Raw genomic sequence first — 15138 nt, 5'->3', positions numbered from 1 at the left:
AGGGCGAAATATTTTCCTAATGATAGCATCCTGGAAGCTCCGGTTCATCCACAATGTTCTTTTCCTTGGAGGAGTATTTTAGAGGCAAGGGATGTCATTAATAAAGGTGCTGTTTGGAGAGTGGGGAATGGAGAGTCTATTAAAATTTTGGAGCATACTTGTTTGCCAGACCATTCCAACAGTAAGGTTGTTTCTCCAAGGACTAACACTGATGCTCTCTTTGTGAAGGACCTGTTTTTGGAAGATAGAAGGGTGTGGGATCCTGGTTTAGTGGAAAGGATTTTTTTGCCGTGGGAGGCTGAGTTGATCCAACGGATTCCAGTGAGTGAAGAGTATGTTGAAGACCTGTTGATTTGGCCTCTAACTCGTACTGGGGATTATAGTCTGCAGAGCCCCTATCAGATGTTGGAGACAAATGCAAGACGATTAAATCCAGGTTCTTTTTCACTGGATGGGCAGAGCAAGGTATGGAAGATCAAGACTCCAAATAGAATTCGTCATTTTTTTTTGGCGAGTTGCACGTGACTCTCTACCTACAAAACAGAATCTTCGACATCGACATGTCCCTGTTGAAGTCTCCTATTCAACGTGTGATGAGCATACGGAATCTTTAATCCATTGTTTATGGTTGTGCGATCATGCCTAGGCAGTTTGGAATTCTAATATTAGTTTTGTCAGGTTCTACAGAAAACAATATTGGAGCTTTTTCGAGTTATGGGAGGAGGTATTATGTAGCGCTTCGGAGTATCAGGTGGCTCTATTTTCTACTATTTCTTGGTGTCTGTGGCAGAGGCGGAATAGATTGAGAGAGAACCAACCGACTTGGCCGTTGAAGGAAGTTGGTGAAAGGGCAATTGTCTTAGTGAGGGAATTCTTTGATGCATGCAAGTCTGATGCTGGGCCGAGTGTTCTTGCTGCTCATGTGCGTTGGTCTCGTCCTCCAGAAGGTATATATAAGGTGAACTTTGATGCTGCTATGTTTGAGAATTCAAGTTGCGCAGGTATCTGGGTGGCGATTCGAGACTCAGATAGTGAGATCATTGCTACTTTGTCCCAGTGGATTCCTCTTCCTTTTTCAGTGGAGATGGTAGAAGCCATGGCAGCTCTTTTTGCGCAAGGAAGTTGTCTATCTAAGGAATAAAGCAAATGCAAAGTAAATAGTAGCTCTTTTTGACCCATAATAATAAATAATATATTATAAGGAATATAAAAAATAAAACAATGAAAAGCAAAGTAAAAAAAATCAAAATAAAGCAAATGTAAAGTACCTAACCTGGGAAAGAGTTAAAAAAAATGGGTCATGGGTCATCCGGTTTGGGAGAAAGTATACTATATTTTAGTAATACCAACTCAGTATTTATTTTAATATTTTCTATTTAATAAATGGGTGACACATGTTCCAAGAAAACCACATCAACCTGTTGCATTGGACCAAAGCAAAAGCCAATTTTATCCTAAAAAATTTCAAACTAGTGCCACTTTCTTCCACACTTTACCAAACCTGAAATTGCAAAACCCATTTGTTTCTCTCTTTGTCTCAAATGCTCCCTCTTATTTCTCTCTCTCTCTCACCCTGAACCTCGCTGCCAAATACAGCCATTGCCGTGCATTGCTAGTTCAGCGAGATTGGAATTTATATCCTTTGAAAACCTCGAAAATCATCTTTATTCTATTTCTAGCATCATCGTTAGAACCCGCACCACTTTCTCAGTCATCGATTCCAACACCCAAAGACGCAAAGGGGTAATTTTTCCTTTTTATCTGCTTCTTTTCAATACTTTTTCACATCTTTTTCATTTTCTTTTTATTTACTTGCAAACTACTGCTGGGAGGCATATTTGAGCGTGGAAAGGAGACAAATTTTTTATTTTCTTTTTATTTCTTTGCAACTATGGATGGGAGACATTTTTTTTTTTTTTCTTTTCTGATAAAAGTTTAGAAGATGGGAGGCACATTTGAGTGTGGAAAGGAGATCGATTTTTCAATTTCTTTTTATTTCTTTACAACTATAGATGGGTTTTTTTCACTTATCACCAAACAAAATAATGCAATGGCTCATTTTAGCGTGGAAAGGAGATAGATAGGAATACTAGAACCTGAAACTTGTTGTATATGTGATAGCCTAAAAAAGAAGTTTATTTTTGATATATATCCCAATTTTTGTGAAACAAAGAGTTTAAGAAACTCATCAGGATATTGAACCGATCTGTCTCTCTTTGAATTTGGCATTGGTGCAAGGATGTGATGCTTCTATTCTATTCGATTTGCTGAAGGAATTGATTCCAATAGTTAGTCTCTTTCTAAAAGTCTCCGCTAAGGCAATCAATCTATCTCTTCCTTTGTCTTTTTTTATTTTTTTATTTATTTTTAGTTTTAAGTCTCTGATTGTGTAATTATGGAAAACTATGAGTTTTGTCTATTCAAGTTGTTCATTCAATATTCTTTTTCATGATTAGGCTAGACTAGTAATGGATTTTTCAGAAAATGCTCTTGATACAGTTGGTGACAATGAAAAAAAGTGAAAATCATGAAATATAATATTGGGTAAATACTATGAAATTAAACTTGGAATGCTAGTGAGTTCCTAAGGAGAAGCATATAACCTTTATAATAAGTATCAAGTATGCTTTAAACAAGGGGTTTGGCATTCGAAAAGGGGAGATGGTGGATCAAAATTAGATTATGACTGTTTTGAGAATACTATTTTTTATACCACTTATTGAACTAATAAATATAACTTAATATGTGCACTATTTGGGGGAATCAACCGTCATTAGAACAATGTTTTAATTGGTCGTGCCTTGTTAACAGATGAGACTATTGAGAAGAAGTGGAAAAGATGAGAAGTGTAAAATATGCAACTAGTTCACTAGCTCAGCAAGCTAGTTCTATGATACATGGTATGTTCAAAATTACTATTTTAATCTCTCTCTTTTTCTTAGCTTTGCTTGTTAAGTTAAACCATATGTTACTATCTTCTCTTTTTCTTAGGAGATATTCAATCATCATCATTTTCCCTGAAGTTGTCTATTGCTTATCCCATGTTTAGTTATACATGAATGCTTCAAGAAAGTACCTTAATGTCACATATGAGCTAGGTACAATATGTTACTTTATAAACTTTTTACATTAGGGAAAAAAAAAGGGCCCTTTAACATATAAATTTCTTTTCTAGGGCCCTACTTCAAGATTCTGAAGAATGATGGAGAACGTTTTTGGACAGTTTTTTGGAATAGCAAACTACACAGATATATGCACAACTAGTGGACAATATTTTTGGGCAACTATTTGACTTGGATAATTTTTTAGAAGGAATATCTAACAATTTGGACAATTGATATCTTTTGTAACAACTCTTTTGGATACATTTTGTAACTAATGTGGCTAAACAAAAAAGTTAGATTCTATATGAAAATGATGAATATTTTTAAATGTAATGGTAAAGTTCATTTCTATATGTGCATCTTTGAATAAGACAATTGTGGATGAAGGTCGTAAAATTCATTAAGGGAGAGGTTGATAATTTTGGAGGGTGATTACAGTTGACCTAGTTTTAAAGTTGTTTTTGTTGAAAAAAGTAATTTGCGAGTCCCATAAACAGTGCACGAGATCCACTGTTTTAAACATAGACACAAACAAGCACCGAATAATTTGTATCCAAACTCATGCTAAGATGAACTAAATACATTGATGTGCTCTCTAATTTGTGTTGCCAAAATGTTTAGCCATTCAATCTTCAATTTTTCTGAAATCCAACAATCATAATCAATTTACAAAACAATTTAATACATCAAATTTGAATTTGAGCTTTATGAGTAAATTGTTGTGCAATCATAAAATTCTGCTTAAAACTAGTTAGTCTTTACTTCATAATTTTTTTGCACCTTTGGGCGAGGTCCACCTCCATATATAATGATGAAAACTCAAGCATGCTTTATTGTATCCTAATTGGCTTGAAGATAATATTTGCAATTAAAAACTTGAAAACAATATCGCAGCGAAAAACAAACTTGAAAACAATATAATTGTCCACTATTCATATATGAAAGTTGTATGACAAACATGAAATGAAACAATCTACTTATAAGACTTTTTTCTTAAATTATGGCTCTCAAAACAACTTGCGAGCATACAATTGCCTAAGTAGAAGACCTCAAATGTCTTCTTTTCTCAACATTCTTAAATATAGATAGTGAGACAATTTGCAAATCACATCTTCCATCATTAACCCAGCATAAGGTACTTGATATTCTCTTTCAATGTTTTACAGCATTTAAGCTCCAGCCTTGGAGATTTATCTGTACCAAAAAAGAAAAAAAAAGAAAAAAGAAAAAAAGAAGGCACTCACATAAGAATAAGAAATTAAAGTACCTAACACAATCATAGATATTAAACAGTACTAGTAATTGCAGAGTAAAATACAAAAACTATATGAATATTGAATAGCTTTGCCACTACAAATTTCCAACAAATCTGATGGTATCAAAAATAAATTCAAAGAAAGAAAATAGAATTTCATTCACTCATTTTGGGAATAATTAAACCCCAAACTTTTACTAAATGAAATGTATAAATTCAGTAAAACGAAAATGATATCCACCAATGAAACAGTCATGAAAGAAAATGTTAATAGCTGTGTAGTAAGTATCACCAGCAACAATGACATTAAAGACACAATTAAGAACATCAAACGTGCTAATAAGCACGTTATGTGTTATATCATACCTTTACGGCTCTACCAATAGTAAACTAAGACAAAGTATTGTACCTGTCAAAGACTATGTCTAATTCCTCTTATCAAAATTATCCATTGACTGCCCACCTTCTCCTACAACGAGCTCTCTGCATACAAAACTTCCTTGCAACCACCTTTTCTTTTGTACCACAACTCTATTGAGCCTAAACACCACGTTTTCAAAAACCAAATAAATAAACAACAGAAAATAAAAATATTTTATTAACATAACTGATAATGGAAACAAAATTAACAAAAAATTTATAGTAAAAATAAATGTAATTTGTGCTTAGAATTCCAGATTATATTATTTCTTTGTAACTTTTAGTCTTCTAATTCTCCAATACCATAAAAGGATCTTTACGTTACAAATCTATACTACACATTCATATAAATATAATGGGTAAAAATAATCGATAAGCATAGTAACTTCAAATTTTTGGCCTAATCCAAACCTACCCACAAATTGCTATTTTCTTCATCCATACGTTTGAATACATTTTGGAGGTAGAGATGAGGGCTATCAGTGTATATGGATATTTTTAAAAAGAAAAAGAAAAAAAAAGAAAAAGAAAAAAAGAAAAAAAAAGGAGAAAATTACCACAAAGAGAGAATACCTAGAGGTGGTCAAAACCGCAAGTAGGGATGGTGCTTTGTGGTGGTCAGAATTGGAGGTAAGGGTTGGAGTTTGTGGGGATCATAACTAAAGGTTGGGGAGAGCGGTGCGGCGAGGAAATGGAAGCTATAGTTGCAAGTAGAATGGAGAGAGAGAGAGAGAGAGAGAGAGAGAAGAGAGAGGAGAGAGAGAGAGAGAGAGAGATGGAGAGAGAGAGAGAGAGAGAGAGAGAGAAGAACTAAAGAAGAGTAAAGTTGATTTGGGAATTAGATTCCAAAAAGTGGAAGAAGGAGAAAGAGAGGAGTCATAAGGCGGGGTTTTGAAAAAAATTTAGGGTCAAGATGGTCTTTTTGTTTGGATTAGTGGAGTAGTCTGATGTGATTTTTTGAATAACAAAATAGATGTTGAGTTGGTATTACTGAAACATAGACATGACAAAACGGGTCAAAATTTTCTGACCTGACCGACCCGTGACTCGACTCGAACCAGAACCATTTTTTAAAACTTTTTTTTTGGGTAAAAAATAAAATAAAATAAAGACAATATTGATTTAATTATTTGTTGTGAGTTTTAAGGAAACAATTGAAACATTTACATAACTACATGCAAATTAATTGAAAGATGAATGGTTGAGCATTCTGTAATGAGTAAAGCTTTTAGATATCAAATAGCAAAATACATGCCAAGATAATTTAGTTACAGTACAGTTAAAAATATAGATTTAAAATTCTAGACGTGCGAGAAACATTCACAAGTGTGAAAATAGTGAAGCCAAAGTATCACATTAATATAAATTATGAATGCTTAGACCTATTTTTTTTAACAATTTATGTCCAAAATAAATGGCTTTTCAAAATAAATTATGATATTTCTTAAAGTGTGTATTGCTTAATAATGATATGATATTCATAAAAGAGACAATGTATAAATAAGTAAACAATCAAACTTTAATGTATATCTCAAATTAAAATGGAGTGCCAACCACAATTGACAAAAAGTCATGATTGTAAATTTCTTATATATATATATATATATATTTTATTTTTTGTCAAATGAATTATCCAATAAGTTCTTTGTAATTTTGTTTTATATTTTGAGATGTTGATATTGTGTAGAAATAAAATTTGTATATTTGTTTTACTTATCTTTATGTTATTTTGTTTTAGATAGTAATATTAGGATTTGTATAATTTTAAAATTATTGAATAAGTATTAATAAGTGTAGTTTATTCTTGATATAAGTGGTGAATTCAAAGTAATGCATTTTACATCAAGTAGTTTGTTGCATGACTTTTCAAATGGCAAATACATATTGTTTTCTTTATTAAAAAAATTCATGTGAAAAATACGGGTCAACCGGATCCAATCCGACCCGCAACCCAATTGACCCAAACCTGTTTTTAACATGCTTAAAATGACTCGTTTTTTACTTGCAACCTGTTTAATCCGCAACCCAATTAACCCCACCCGAACTCGACCTGACCCGCCTATTTTGCCATGTCTAAACATGGTATACTTTCTCGACTAGGGGAGCTTAATTGGTAATTTACTTTCTGCCATAAATAACCATTTTCAGGTGTTCCCTGAGGCTGCATTAGAGTTTCAAGGCGTACTGAGGATACATTGAATATGTTCTATATCATAAATATAAATAAATTGCACAAAGAATAACCAAGAAACTACTGACCAATGAAGGTAAATATTCAATGGATGTAAAGTCAACATTACAATCAATGAATGATGGCTAAAGGCAAATAATAGACAAAACACCGAAACATTGATTTTCAGAACTTTAACAGTAAAATTAACTTACTCTGACTTCTTGTCTTGATGCCTCAGATGGATAATTGTTAACTGCAGGAGAGAGTCTAATCAGAGTACTTGGGGGAAGTAGGCCCATCCCCAACTGGGCTGCGAGAACTACAGCCCATGAGCATGCCATCACCTGGTTTTCTATGCTGTAAAAGTACATAATCAACAATTAGTTTTAAGGGTAATGTAATTAGAGCAAGAGCCAGAACAACAAAATGTGATACAAAACGCAACTTCAATAAGGACTCATACAAAAACATATATCAATTGTGAAGGGCCCAAAAAAAAAAAAAAGTGTTAGGACATATGTAGTTCATGTTAGGAATCTATGTCAATATAGAATTGACTAATCTTTAGACAAAATGCACTTTACTTGTAATTAGGTAGATTTAGAATGTGTTTACTACTTCAAGAAATAAGGTTTCAAGTTCAAGTGTTAAAGTCATGCAAGTTTGTCCAAGAATCAAGTGAAGAAGTGCTGGATTTTAAAACTTGACAGCTAGTATCTATAGAGGCTTAAAAGGCTATTTTAGCCTGAGACTCGACTGCTGCTCGATAGATAGGATATCTATTGAGGTTTATGAAAACCAATTTTCCAGATCTGATTTCACTCCAATCCATGAATAGATGTTGGGGTTTTCTTTTCTCACAACCCTAAACATATATGAAGATTGTTTTAAGGGTCGTCGCAGATGATGCAACGAAATGCAAGGTTTCTCAAAAGCATATTGTGAACTGGAGACATATGCCTTAGTTCATCTTTCTATTCAAGAAACTGTTGTGTTTGTACACCGTAGAGTTTTGTAATCAAGCAACTTCGTGATCTTCATCGTGTGATGAACTGAAGAACTTTGTAGCCAACATTCTTTCTCAAGTTGGTGATTAAGTCGCATATTAGAAGCCGTGCATTAAAAGGAGAGATTGTCACTACAGAACAAGTCCAATTGGGTATTGGGGTAAGGGTTCAACTGTAAGTTGGTATAAGGTACTAAGATTCCTTTATTTGTAATCGCTTGTAATAACAGTTGATTCTTGAGAATGGTGACCTTAAAATCACTTGGTGGAGTTTTTGCCATGCAGGTTTTCCTCATTCATAAACAAATCACCGTGTCAATTTATTTTCTGTTGAATATTTAGTTTAATTGGTGATTTGTTTGTGTTGCCACGAATATTGAATGTGAATCTAATTAATTAATCAACTTGGCTAATTAATTGATTAATTCATCACAAGGGGTCAATATATTATTGGCCTATCAAAAAGAGCTTCAAAAATATTTTGTTCATGAGAGAGAGCATTAAACATAGGGTGGAAACAGTTACGATTTTAGCAAAAAGGGATTCAAAATACCTGTACTATTTAGACTTCTTTGAGACCTAAAATTTAAGCTTAATGAAAAACATCTACCCTCTAACTTCTTCAAGATAAGTTTTTAAAATTGGAAAAAGTAGCAACACACAAGCTAGGAGGAATATATATATATATATATATATATATATGTCCACACTGTCAATGGTAGAAATTCACTTCCTTATTGATTTGTCGTGGGTAAGAGCCAACCACGACTAGCAGGGAGATAGTACCAATTGGTAGAACCTTAATTCCTCCAAAGTTGATCAATGACACACTTACTGGATGAAGTAACTCCTTCTTAATTCTCATTTGCTGGAAGGCTAGATAGTAGAGAATATCGGCCGAACTCCCGTTGTCCACTAACACCCTTTTGGTTGTATAATTTGCAATTCTCAGAGTAATGACAATAGCATCATCATGAGGGTGGTGCAGTCTTCTTGCATCTTCATATGTAAAAATTATGGCTAGCTCATCCCCTTTGATCATCCTTGGTAGTTGTCTAGATATCTGAACATTTTGAACTTCTTGTAGATAAGTCTTCTTGGCTTTGAACAAGCTTCTTGTTGACATGCCCCTACAACGATCTTTATTTCTCCAAACGGTGGACGCACTAGTTCTTCAACACTTATACTCTGTCACATCACAATTGTGGCAAGAATTGGTTTTTACAAATGAAATTTATAATGTGTTGTAAAATTTATAAGAAGTAATTTATATTAGAATTTTTTTTTAATTTTTAATTTTTTTAATAAATTTTGAAATCTAAAAACAACCTTATGGAAATATGTATAACGTTGCAAATAGGGTGGCAAAATAGGACAATGTGAATTTTGTTCCATGTTAGTGCAATTCTTCAAAGCCTAACTTTTACCTTCATCATTGGAGTGTTTTCAGGACCTCAAATTATTTCATAACTTCTTTGTCACAATTCTGTTGTGGCAGACTGTAAATAGTTACTTATCATTTACATATTGGCCCAGAACCAATTCTTGCTACAACTATGATGTGGCAAAGTATAAGTAATAGATAAAAAATAGTGGGCCAATATGTAAATGATAAGTAACTATTTACAGTCTGCCACAACAGAATTGTGACAAAGAAGTTATGAAATAATTTGAGGTCCTGAAAACACTCCAATGATGAAGGTAAAAGTTAGGCTTTGAAGAATTGCACTAACATGGAACAAAATTCACATTGTCCTATTTTGCCACCCTATTTGCAACGTTATACATATTTCCATAAGGTTGTTTTTAGATTTCAAAATTTATTAAAAAAATTAAAAATTAAAAAAAAATTCTAATATAAATTACTTCTTATAAATTTTACAACACATTATAAATTTCATTTGTAAAAACCAATTCTTGCCACAATTGTGATGTGACAGAGTATAAGTGTTGAAGAACTAGTGCGTCCACCGTTTGGAGAAATAAAGATCGTTGTAGGGGCATGTCAACAAGAAGCTTGTTCAAAGCCAAGAAGACTTATCTACAAGAAGTTCAAAATGTTCAGATATCTAGACAACTACCAAGGATGATCAAAGGGGATGAGCTAGCCATAATTTTTACATATGAAGATGCAAGAAGACTGCACCACCCTCATGATGATGCTATTGTCATTACTCTGAGAATTGCAAATTATACAACCAAAAGGGTGTTAGTGGACAACGGGAGTTCGGCCGATATTCTCTACTATCTAGCCTTCCAGCAAATGAGAATTAAGAAGGAGTTACTTCATCCAGTAAGTGTGTCATTGATCAACTTTGGAGGAATTAAGGTTCTACCAATTGGTACTATCTCCCTGCTAGTCGTGGTTGGCTCTTACCCACGACAAATCAATAAGGAAGTGAATTTCTACCATTGACAGTGTGGACATATATATATATATATATATATATATATTCCTCCTAGCTTGTGTGTTGCTACTTTTTCCAATTTTAAAAACTTATCTTGAAGAAGTTAGAGGGTAGATGTTTTTCATTAAGCTTAAATTTTAGGTCTCAAAGAAGTCTAAATAGTACAGGTATTTTGAATCCCTTTTTGCTAAAATCGTAACTGTTTCCACCCTATGTTTAATGCTCTCTCTCATGAACAAAATATTTTTGAAGCTCTTTTTGATAGGCCAATAATATATTGACCCCTTGTGATGAATTAATCAATTAATTAGCCAAGTTGATTAATTAATTAGATTCACATTCAATATTCGTGGCAACACAAACAAATCACCAATTAAACTAAATATTCAACAGAAAATAAATTGACACGGTGATTTGTTTATGAATGAGGAAAACCTGCATGGCAAAAACTCCACCAAGTGATTTTAAGGTCACCATTCTCAAGAATCAACTGTTATTACAAGCGATTACAAATAAAGGAATCTTAGTACCTTATACCAACTTACAGTTGAACCCTTACCCCAATACCCAATTGGACTTGTTCTGTAGTGACAATCTCTCCTTTTAATGCACGGCTTCTAATATGCGACTTAATCACCAACTTGAGAAAGAATGTTGGCTACAAAGTTCTTCAGTTCATCACACGATGAAGATCACGAAGTTGCTTGATTACAAAACTCTACGGTGTACAAACACAACAGTTTCTTGAATAGAAAGATGAACTAAGGCATATGTCTCCAGTTCACAATATGCTTTTGAGAAACCTTGCATTTCGTTGCATCATCTGCGACGACCCTTAAAACAATCTTCATATATGTTTAGGGTTGTGAGAAAAGAAAACCCCAACATCTATTCATGGATTGGAGTGAAATCAGATCTGGAAAATTGGTTTTCATAAACCTCAATAGATATCCTATCTATCGAGCAGCAGTCGAGTCTCAGGCTAAAATAGCCTTTTAAGCCTCTATAGATACTAGCTGTCAAGTTTTAAAATCCAGCACTTCTTCACTTGATTCTTGGACAAACTTGCATGACTTTAACACTTGAACTTGAAACCTTATTTCTTGAAGTAGTAAACACATTCTAAATCTACCTAATTACAAGTAAAGTGCATTTTGTCTAAAGATTAGTCAATTCTATATTGACATAGATTCCTAACATGAACTACATATGTCCTAACACTTTTTTTTTTTTTTGGGCCCTTCACAATTGATATATGTTTTTGTATGAGTCCTTATTGAAGTTGCGTTTTGTATCACATTTTGTTGTTCTGGCTCTTGCTCTAATTACATTACCCTTAAAACTAATTGTTGATTATGTACTTTTACAGCATAGAAAACCAGGTGATGGCATGCTCATGGGCTGTAGTTCTCGCAGCCCAGTTGGGGATGGGCCTACTTCCCCCAAGTACTCTGATTAGACTCTCTCCTGCAGTTAACAATTATCCATCTGAGGCATCAAGACAAGAAGTCAGAGTAAGTTAATTTTACTGTTAAAGTTCTGAAAATCAATGTTTCGGTGTTTTGTCTATTATTTGCCTTTAGCCATCATTCATTGATTGTAATGTTGACTTTACATCCATTGAATATTTACCTTCATTGGTCAGTAGTTTCTTGGTTATTCTTTGTGCAATTTATTTATATTTATGATATAGAACATATTCAATGTATCCTCAGTACGCCTTGAAACTCTAATGCAGCCTCAGGGAACACCTGAAAATGGTTATTTATGGCAGAAAGTAAATTACCAATTAAGCTCCCCTAGTCGAGAAAGTATACCATGTTTAGACATGGCAAAATAGGCGGGTCAGGTCGAGTTCGGGTGGGGTTAATTGGGTTGCGGATTAAACAGGTTGCAAGTAAAAAACGAGTCATTTTAAGCATGTTAAAAACAGGTTTGGGTCAATCGGGTTGCGGGTCGGATTGGATCCGGTTGACCCGTATTTTTCACATGAATTTTTTTAATAAAGAAAACAATATGTATTTGCCATTTGAAAAGTCATGCAACAAACTACTTGATGTAAAATGCATTACTTTGAATTCACCACTTATATCAAGAATAAACTACACTTATTAATACTTATTCAATAATTTTAAAATTATACAAATCCTAACATTACTATCTAAAACAAAATAACATAAAGATAAGTAAAACAAATATACAAATTTTATTTCTACACAATATCAACATCTCAAAATATAAAACAAAATTACAAAGAACTTATTGGATAATTCATTTGACAAAAAATAAAATATATATATATATATATATAAGAAATTTACAATCATGACTTTTTGTCAATTGTGGTTGGCACTCCATTTTAATTTGAGATATACATTAAAGTTTGATTGTTTACTTATTTATACATTGTCTCTTTTATGAATATCATATCATTATTAAGCAATACACACTTTAAGAAATATCATAATTTATTTTGAAAAGCCATTTATTTTGGACATAAATTGTTAAAAAAAATAGGTCTAAGCATTCATAATTTATATTAATGTGATACTTTGGCTTCACTATTTTCACACTTGTGAATGTTTCTCGCACGTCTAGAATTTTAAATCTATATTTTTAACTGTACTGTAACTAAATTATCTTGGCATGTATTTTGCTATTTGATATCTAAAAGCTTTACTCATTACAGAATGCTCAACCATTCATCTTTCAATTAATTTGCATGTAGTTATGTAAATGTTTCAATTGTTTCCTTAAAACTCACAACAAATAATTAAATCAATATTGTCTTTATTTTATTTTATTTTTTACCCAAAAAAAAAGTTTTAAAAAATGGTTCTGGTTCGAGTCGAGTCACGGGTCGGTCAGGTCAGAAAATTTTGACCCGTTTTGTCATGTCTATGTTTCAGTAATACCAACTCAACATCTATTTTGTTATTCAAAAAATCACATCAGACTACTCCACTAATCCAAACAAAAAGACCATCTTGACCCTAAATTTTTTTCAAAACCCCGCCTTATGACTCCTCTCTTTCTCCTTCTTCCACTTTTTGGAATCTAATTCCCAAATCAACTTTACTCTTCTTTAGTCTCTCTCTCTCTCTCTCTCTCTCTCTCTCTCTCTCTCTTCTCTCCTCTCTCTCTCTCTCTCTCTCTCTCTCTCCATTCTACTTGCAACTATAGCTTCCATTTCCTCGCCGCACCGCTCTCCCCAACCTTTAGTTATGATCCCCACAAACTCCAACCCTTACCTCCAATTCTGACCACCACAAAGCACCATCCCTACTTGCGGTTTTGACCACCTCTAGGTATTCTCTCTTTGTGGTAATTTTCTCCTTTTTTTTTCTTTTTTTCTTTTTCTTTTTTTTTCTTTTTCTTTTTAAAAATATCCATATACACTGATAGCCCTCATCTCTACCTCCAAAATGTATTCAAACGTATGGATGAAGAAAATAGCAATTTGTGGGTAGGTTTGGATTAGGCCAAAAATTTGAAGTTACTATGCTTATCGATTATTTTTACCCATTATATTTATATGAATGTGTAGTATAGATTTGTAACGTAAAGATCCTTTTATGGTATTGGAGAATTAGAAGACTAAAAGTTACAAAGAAATAATATAATCTGGAATTCTAAGCACAAATTACATTTATTTTTACTATAAATTTTTTGTTAATTTTGTTTCCATTATCAGTTATGTTAATAAAATATTTTTATTTTCTGTTGTTTATTTATTTGGTTTTTGAAAACGTGGTGTTTAGGCTCAATAGAGTTGTGGTACAAAAGAAAAGGTGGTTGCAAGGAAGTTTTGTATGCAGAGAGCTCGTTGTAGGAGAAGGTGGGCAGTCAATGGATAATTTTGATAAGAGGAATTAGACATAGTCTTTGACAGGTACAATACTTTGTCTTAGTTTACTATTGGTAGAGCCGTAAAGGTATGATATAACACATAACGTGCTTATTAGCACGTTTGATGTTCTTAATTGTGTCTTTAATGTCATTGTTGCTGGTGATACTTACTACACAGCTATTAACATTTTCTTTCATGACTGTTTCATTGGTGGATATCATTTTCGTTTTACTGAATTTATACATTTCATTTAGTAAAAGTTTGGGGTTTAATTATTCCCAAAATGAGTGAATGAAATTCTATTTTCTTTCTTTGAATTTATTTTTGATACCATCAGATTTGTTGGAAATTTGTAGTGGCAAAGCTATTCAATATTCATATAGTTTTTGTATTTTACTCTGCAATTACTAGTACTGTTTAATATCTATGATTGTGTTAGGTACTTTAATTTCTTATTCTTATGTGAGTGCCTTCTTTTTTTCTTTTTTCTTTTTTTTTCTTTTTTGGTACAGATAAATCTCCAAGGCTGGAGCTTAAATGCTGTAAAACATTGAAAGAGAATATCAAGTAGCTTATGCTGGGTTAATGATGGAAGATGTGATTTGCAAATTGTCTCACTATCTATATTTAAGAATGTTGAGAAAAGAAGACATTTGAGGTCTTCTACTTAGGCAATTGTATGCTCGCAAGTTGTTTTGAGAGCCATAATTTAAGAAAAAAGTCTTATAAGTAGATTGTTTCATTTCATGTTTGTCATACAACTTTCATATATGAATAGTGGACAATTATATTGTTTTCAAGTTTGTTTTTCGCTGCGATATTGTTTTCAAGTTTTTAATTGCAAATATTATCTTCAAGCCAATTAGGATACAATAAAGCATGCTTGAGTTTTCATCATTATATATGGAGGTGGACCTCGCCC

General features: G+C 32.9%; 1 protein-coding gene across 1 annotated transcript in view; it reads left to right on the top strand.

The window, feature by feature from the left end:
• The first annotated feature begins 11846 nt into the window (after positions 1 to 11846).
• The window catches only part of LOC115987463 (guanine nucleotide exchange factor SPIKE 1-like), a 74605-nt gene continuing 71313 nt past the window's right edge, over positions 11847 to 15138 (top strand). Inside the window, exon 1 of the mRNA XM_031111006.1 lies at positions 11847 to 11880. The gene's annotated coding sequence lies outside the window, so the exon portion shown is untranslated. The remainder of the gene's footprint in view (positions 11881 to 15138) is intronic.

The sequence above is a fragment of the Quercus lobata genome, chromosome 4 (genome assembly GCF_001633185.2).
Source record: "Quercus lobata isolate SW786 chromosome 4, ValleyOak3.0 Primary Assembly, whole genome shotgun sequence".
Taxonomy (NCBI): Eukaryota; Viridiplantae; Streptophyta; class Magnoliopsida; order Fagales; family Fagaceae; genus Quercus; species Quercus lobata.
The sequence above is the reverse complement of the archived record's forward strand: the minus strand, read 5'-3'. Positions and strand labels throughout refer to the sequence as shown.